This window comes from Pseudorca crassidens, chromosome 20 (genome assembly GCF_039906515.1).
Source record: "Pseudorca crassidens isolate mPseCra1 chromosome 20, mPseCra1.hap1, whole genome shotgun sequence".
NCBI lineage: Eukaryota > Metazoa > Chordata > Mammalia > Artiodactyla > Delphinidae > Pseudorca > Pseudorca crassidens.
The window spans coordinates 44,843,117-44,850,989 of NC_090315.1; the positions used below are offsets into that span (position 1 = coordinate 44,843,117).

Genomic DNA, 7,873 nt, shown 5'->3' on the forward strand with positions numbered 1-7,873 from the left:
AGAGGGAACGAGCAAGAGTGCAGTGGGAGATGAGGTCGGACAGGTACGGGGTAAGGCCCAGGTGCCCAGTCCTGGGCTGCCACCTCCACAGCCAGCCTGGAGGCTGAGTTCACGACAAGGCCTGGTTCCAGAAGCCCTGGGAAAAGGCCTGATTCAGCAATCTTGCCTCCATCCAGGAGCTGGAGAAACCTGATTCCTCCTCTGCTCACTTCTCAGCCACTGAGGGGGCTGCCTGGACCTGTCCGGGCCTGCAGCAGCTGCAGAGCTGGCAGGCAGGAGTTACAAGATTCTTGTCTCTCGGGGGTCCCGGACTGAGTGGGGAGCCTGTCAGAAAGGAGCCCCAAGTCTGCGAGCACAGAGCCCTGGTGAAGAGTGCAGCCCCTAGAGGTCACAGAGGTGGGTGTGACCCACAGCCTCCCTTCCCTCAAGACCACACCTCTCTCAAAGGGGTGAAAAGAGGCCGCTGGGAGGTGACATGTGAAAAGCACTCAGTGCTTTGTCTGATGGCAGTTAGGGTGCAGTAAGTGGTAGCTGCCATCATTACTGTTCTTGTTGCTTGTTATTAGGCCTTCTCCAAGTTAGGGGCGGAGCCCAGCCCTCAGCTGCCTCAGCATTCCTGTGCCCACTGCCCAGCAAGCGGCAGGGGTGTGACAGGGCCTGGAGAGCAATCTGAGAGGGGATGGGTGGGTCAGGAATGCTTGGGCTGGGTTCCATCCATTCCTGTCCCCACTGCCTTCCAGTAAACCAGGGCCAACCAATAGGGCAGGGAAGGGCAGGTCTCTTGTCACCCTGGAACCTGACAGCCGAGGCCTTCTGAGGAGACAGTGCTAAGTAAGTATGGGAATTACTACCTTTAGAGCTTCTGTGAATTATGCACTTACCATGTGTAAGACAATACGCTAAAGTTTCACTCCGAATCAAAACCAGAGTTTTAAAATGTCCCACAGGGCTTTGCAGGATCTGACGCCGTTGCCCCTGGGACCTCGCCTCCCACTGCTCTTACCTCAGTCCCACCGTGGTTCTGGCCACGTCAGCCTCCTGCTCTTCTGGGACTCGTGCAGGCTGCTTCCCACCTCGAGGCCTTTGCATTCGCTGTGCCCTCTGGCTGGCCTGCTGTTCCCCCGGGGACCTCATGGCTCCTCACCTCCTTCAGGCATCACCCAAATGTCCACTTGTCAGAGATTCTGTCCCACTTCAGAATTGCAACACTGCCGCCACCCACCATGCCTTATTTTTCCTTAGCATTTATTACTTCTCACCATACTATACTGTATATTTTATCTATTTGTCCCCTGCCCCCCATTTAAATATAAGCTCCACGAGGGCAGGGAGTTTTGTTTCTTTCCTTCACTGCTACATCCCTATCCCATGGAATAGTGCCTGGAACATAGTAGGCCTGGAACATTCAATAAATGTTCGTTTAATAAACATGCTTTACGACCCTCAAGGCAGGTTTTGTAAATTCCCTCTTTTTTTGGGCGGGGGAGGGGCTGTGCCATGTGGCCTGTGGGATCTGAGCTCCCCGACCGACCAGGGATCGAATCTGTGCCCCCTACAGTGGAAGCGTAGAGTCTTAACCACTGGACCACCAGGGAATTCCCCTATAATTTACCTTTTGGAAATGAGGAAAGTCAGGCCCAGGGAAGCAGGGTAAGTCACCCATGGTCATGCCCAGATGGTTAGCAGCAGAGCTGAGAGAATCCAGGAACGCCACTTGTGACATCTCATTTAACCCTGCATCAGTCCTGGAGTGGTTATGCTCATGCCATCTTACAGAGGAGCAAACGGAGGCTAGAGAGGGGCAGAGATGGGAGATGAAGCTGGTTCTGTCTGTTCTGATCAAGTCATTGCTTCCTAGAGTGTGGGCTTCGGGCCTGTGGTGGGATGTGGAATGGTGTGAGGTGATGGGTGAGCAAGGTATTAAAGTCTTACGTGATCCTGAATCACGCAGACAGAGTTGTTCCATTTTCTTTCAATCCTGCTTGCGTCAAGGGAAGAGTCCCCCTTTTCTTGTGCTTAGCAGATCTTTAATGACTTTAACCCTTATGGTTCTCTCTCTTAACCGGAGAAGGAGAGCCTAGAAATTAATGACACTGTTCTGTCATCATTGTATTTATTTTTACTTTAGTTACGGCAAGTGATGCTGGTTTTTCATTTACAATACTGTTAGTTTTTCACTTAAAATAAATTTCTTTATGTTTTAGATAATGAGTCCATTTAAAGAAACAATGTTAAGTAAAGGTTAGTGAAGGTGGGACTCAGGTATGCCAATAACAATGAAGGTGGTACTTCAAAGACCGAGGCTCTACTTTTTATCTTATATGTTCTTTCAAAGAGTATCACTTTCTTTGGTGGGGAGGGCATGGGGGACAACTTACAATCCGGAAAATAAAAGAAGAATTAAGTGCTAATCTGAGTCTTAAAAGTTGCCTTCAGGGAAGAGTGGGAGGGAACTTTAGGGACTAGAGAAATCTGGGAAGACTTCCTGAAGGAGGAAGCCTTTTGAGTTGTCCTTAAAAGATGTATAGGAGTTGGATAAGGGGCTAAAAGAAAGGAGAGTACCATGCTTTCCCTTGCCATTGACCTGTTGTACAGATGAGAAAACTGAGGCCCAGAAGGTAGCTATAGCAAGTGGATAGAAGAGCCCAGTCTGGCTCCAGTCTCAGGATCTTGTTCCAGGGGGAAGCCAATGAAGTAGAAAATAAACTAAGTCAAGCTGGGAGGGATGGGACCCAGGGTGGCAGGGTGGGGGGATTGGGATGACAAGAGAAGAAGCTCTGGGCCTGAGTCAGTGAGGAGCCACAGTGAGCTTTAGAAAAGGGAGAAGCTGCCAAGAATGGTCGATAGCTCAGCAGAGTGCATAAGAGTGTGGGCTCTGAAGCCCCACTGCCTGGGTTCAAGTCATTCTCTGCCATTTGTGACACAAGCTCTCAGTTCCTCTACCGATAAGATGGGCATAATAATGGGAGTATATGCCTCACAGAGTTGCTGCAACAATCAAATAAGTTAATGCATGTAACACACTTAGAGCAGCACTTAGCACATAGAAATACTCAATAAATATTAACCTTACAGGTAATATTACTACTGTTATTATTGTTGTTATTAACTATAAGGTGGGCTAAAAAAAGGAGAGGTTGGAGTCAAGGGGGCTGATCCAAAGGCTGCCACCTCTGTGCCTCAGTTTCCCCATCTGAATCAGCTGCTTGCTGGGGGTTCTCCTCATCAGCTCCTTGGTTTGGGAGCCCACAAAGTGCTGGAAAGAACCACTGCTGGAACTTGGTGCCCACCTCATCATTCAGCGAATATTTATTGAGCCCCTACTGAGTGCCAGGCCCTGGAGATACATGGAAAAACAAGACAGCCCCAAGCCTCCCTTATAAAGCTCCAGACTGAGGGAGGAGACCAGGAAGAACCAGGCAATTACAGGGCAGGTGATCCTAGTCTGACCTGATGCGGAGTCGGGTAGGGCTTCCCAGAAGAGGTGACATCCAAGCTGAGACCTGAGGGCTGCATAGGAGTTTGCCGTGGGCTGGAGAAGGAGATCAGGAGGAGCAGTGTGTGCTCAGCAGGGGAGAGGCATGACCAAATCGGTGCTCTAGAATGATAATTCACGGGTGTGTTCTTTATAGACACTTGCATACATGCAAAATTCCAGATGGACAAGGCCATTCACCGTTGTTGCGTTGACCGTGAGAGCAAAAGGTTGGTAATAACCCTTAGTCCATCAGTGGGTGGCTGCTTAAATAAACTCTGCCACATTCACAGCATGGAATATTCCACAACTGAAAACCAACAAGAAAGCTCTTTATGCACAGATGTGGAAAGATCCTTAAGGTATCTTGTCAAGTGAAAAAACAAGTTGGAGAACAATGCGGAACATGTGCTACTTCTTGTGTAAAAGAAGAGGAGGAAAACGAGACTATATGAATTTTTTACTTAAATGTGCGGAGAGAAACTCGAACAGCCTTGTCCAATAGAATTTTCTCTGATGGTGGAAATGTTCTGTATTTCTGCTGACCAACATGGTAGCCACTGGCCACACATGGCACTTGAAATACGGCTTGAGTGACCGAGGAACAGAATTTTTAATTTAACTTAATGATTAGATTTAAATCTAATAGCCACATGTGGCTTGTAGCCAGCGTATTGGACCGCATGGCTCTAGAAGAATACAAAAGAAACTCCGTTAACCGCGGGGAGAGGCCTGGGAATTCATTAGGCGGATGGCTAACAGGAATGAGAGGGACACTTGTACTTTATACCTTTTCTGTGTCCTGTAATTTTTGAACTAGGTGAATGCCTTACCCATCTCAAAAGTTAGACTTGAAAAATGAAAAGAAGGAATGAGGGAGGGAGGCAGAGCCCTCGGGCTGCTGTGTGGAGAATGGATTAGAGAGGGAGAAGGAGTAAAAGGGGAGACCAGACGTATCAGCCAGGATGCTGGCAAGAAACAGGCAAACTCAAAAGATTAACTGAGCAGAGTTAACGGAGGTACTATTTACAGAGTGGTGGGCAGGGTTGCAAGGTGTCTTCATCTAAGCACTAGATTAGGTTGATAATGGGTTGACTGGGTTGATAATGCTGCCATTTTCGGAAATGAAGACAGGAAGAGGAGCAGGTTGGAGAAGGGCAATGATGCGTTTGGTTCTGAACTTGCCTGTATTTTTGAGCACTTTGAGGTGCCTATTGGACATGTAAGTGGAGATGTTTGGGTGTAGTAGGGTTCTGCAGGTGTGGGGTTCTGGAGAGGATTCCAGGCTGCACACAGGCCAGGTGACCCCGGGAGGGAGGGGCATTAGTGCCAGCTTCACAGTGTCTGTTCTCCTTCCTACTAGAGATGGGAGAGGGACGTTGCCGCCAGCTAGCGAGGAAGGAAGAGGAGAAGTGGTGGCACCATATCACGAAGGGAACCCACATCATTTACTTCACATTCCTCACTTCCTCCCTTGGGGTGGTTTACTGGATAGAAGTAAAAGCTGAGGGGTGAGGCCTGAGCACAGGGCATGAAGGAGAGAGCTTCAGGGCCCCTGTGTGTGTCATTTCATGAGCTGCCAGGCACTTGTGGGCGGCGGGGAGTTAAGAGGAACAAGTCAGGCCGTCTACCCCTGGAAGGCCCAGCGGTGAGAAGGCTGGGGATGGAGGAAGTGGGGTGCCACTGGACCAACCAGTCCTGAAGCTCTGAGGGCACCCCATCCTGGATGACCCCATGAGAGAGGTTTTAAACAAGAGCAGCCTAACTGCTGTGAATAACATGGGGCCAATGAGAACTCCAAAAGGAAATGATAGTAAGTAAAGCTACCATCATCATCAGCCCCTCATCTTAAGAACTTTCTTGGGAATTCCCTGGTGGTCCAGTGGTTAGGACTTGGCGCTTTCACTGCCGTGGGCCCAGGTTCAATCCCTGGTCGGGGAACTAAGATCCCGCAAGCCATGCAGTGCAGCAAAAACAACAACAACAAAAAACAAAACACACAGAAGAAACTTTCTTAAGAAAACTCTTAAAAGCCAGGTAGTCTGCAGAGCACTTTCTTTTATCCCACTCCAGTCGGGTGGCCAGGGCAGTGGGATCCTTTTAATATACAGATCTAATAACATTCATTGTGCCATGTGACAAGGACATTATGACCCACATTTGACAAGTAAGGAAATCAGGGCTAAGAAAGGTGGGAAACTTGGCTGGGCCTCTGATTCCGAGGTTCACACACACTCCACCTCCGGGCCTAGCGCATTAGCCTCCGTTCTGTGCCATCGTCCTCCTCCCTCCGCCCCTGGCCCCGCTGCTCCGCTTGGCCACATTCCCTCTCCTCCTGAGATCTCCCCACCCTTCTGTCCCTCCTCTCCCTCCTTCTCTATGTCTCTATGGAAATGAAGTCAAGGTTGGTTTTGGTGGATTACACTTTACCATCCTTGAGAAATATTTTAAATGGTGATCTCATGTGTTGTTTCCATGAAGGAAAAAAACAATAAAATCAAGTCATTTCACTTTAATATGTCACTCTATTTTCCCTAATAATTCGGTTGACCCTTAATAAAGGGGGAAAAGTTTCCCTCATCTTAATCAACAAGCATATCGGGTTGCTTTTGCTCCTGCTGGCTGGCGTCAGGAGCAGTTTTATTTTTCCAGGGATATTAGACATCTCGACTCATGAGCCACCAGGGAATAAGTTCAGGGTTTGGATTTCAAGTGTTTCAGAGGGCTGCTTACAAACGTTCCACCCGTGCCTGCCCTCCGTGCCCACCGGATCTGTCGCTTAGACAGTTACAGTGGCCCTCGAGCTGTGCTGCCTTCCAAGACTCCTCCCCCGTCTGTGCCAGAGTAACCCTTCAGATTTCATCATGTCGCTTCTCTGCTTAAACACTTCTGTTCCGTTCCCATGACCTACTAGGTGAAGTCCAAGTAGCATGTCATGTGACGCCTTCCAGGCCCTGGTCTCAGCTGACATTTACAGCCTAGTCCTGCCCACCCCTCACCTCTCCCTTGATCCAGGCCCCACAATCCACGCTGTATCTTTTTTAGGACACAGGCTCTCCTGTTGCCTCACCTTCGCTTGTGCTACTTCCCCCTATGGGGGGTGCCTTACTTCTTCCCCATCCCTCCCCAAATCTGATCAGTTCTTACAAGCATTTCCTCCGCAAAGCCTTTCACAATCCTGGAGCCTCAGAATTAGTTGCTCCCTTGACATCGTGTTCCTTCCTCTAGTAGATTTCATTGGAGTCTAGCTCTTAGGCTAGACTTCATGTTCCTCTCCCCAGTTAGATCGTAAGCTTACTGAGGGCCTCTGCCTAATTATCTCCACCCCACACTCATCCCTGGCACTGAGCACAGTACCTGGGACCCAGGCTGGTGCTGATAAGTTGCTGAATTGAAATCCAAGACTGAAAACCTTCTCTGAATCCCATCTTCACCTTTCCAGTAAAGGGAGTTCATGGCTGGCCGCTCTGCCTCTCCTTTATCCTACAAGTGACTTGGTTCCTGCCCTGATGCCACTTCTTCCAGGAAGCCTTCCAAATTTGGCATCCCTCCTATGAGTTTCCTTAGCACCTGCCTTAATGTACTCATCGCCCTGAATTGTAAATGCTTCCATGTCCCCCACCAGTCTGAGGTTACCTTGAGGGCAGGGGCTGTGAATTTAGCCCAGTTCATAATTATAGAGCACTTTCAGCATGCCAAGTGTGTTTTGAGCACTTTATGTATGCTAACTCATTTATGTGCCCAAAAAACATGAGCTAAGTAGCATTAGCCCCATTAAAAAAAATTTTTTTTTTAATATATTTATTTTTGGCTGCGTTGGGTCTTCGTTGCTGCGCATGGGCTTTTTCTCTAGTTGCGGCAAACGGGGGCTACTCTTTGTTGCGGTGCACGGGCTTCTCATTGTGGTGGCTTCTCTTGTTGTGGAGCACGGGCTCTAGGCGCGCGGGCTTCAGCTGTTGTGGCACGTGGGCTCAGTAGTTGTGGCTCGCAGGCTCTAGAGCGCAGGCTCAGTAGTTGTGGCGCACGGACTTAGTTGCCCCGTGGCATGTGGCATCTTCCCGTACCAGGGATTGAACCCGTGTCCCTTGCATTGGCAGGTGGATTCTTAACCACTGCACCACCAGGGAAGCCCCTCATTAGCCCCATTTTATGGAAGGGCAAACTAAGTCACGCAGCTAGGAAGCAGAGTAACAAGGGTTTTAATCCAGGCCATCTGGCTCTAGTGCCAACTCTTCCCCATTGCACACTATTACTTGTATAATTTAGTGAACAGAAGTGGGGTCCGATGCTAAGAAGCCCGGCACACCCTGAACTCCTGCTCATCTTCCCTCAGGAGACATAGTTCCACACGTCTGCAGGGAGTTGCCCAAATGCAAGACCAAGATCTGTGCTAATAAC

The 7,873-nt window shown here is 49.2% G+C and overlaps 1 non-coding gene across 1 annotated transcript; it reads left to right on the forward strand.

The window, feature by feature from the left end:
- Positions 1 to 5,343: 5,343 nt before the first annotated feature.
- TRNAE-UUC (transfer RNA glutamic acid (anticodon UUC)) lies at positions 5,344 to 5,416 on the forward strand. The gene has a single exon. It is a non-coding gene; the product is annotated as a tRNA-Glu (tRNA).
- Positions 5,417 to 7,873: the final 2,457 nt, after the last annotated feature.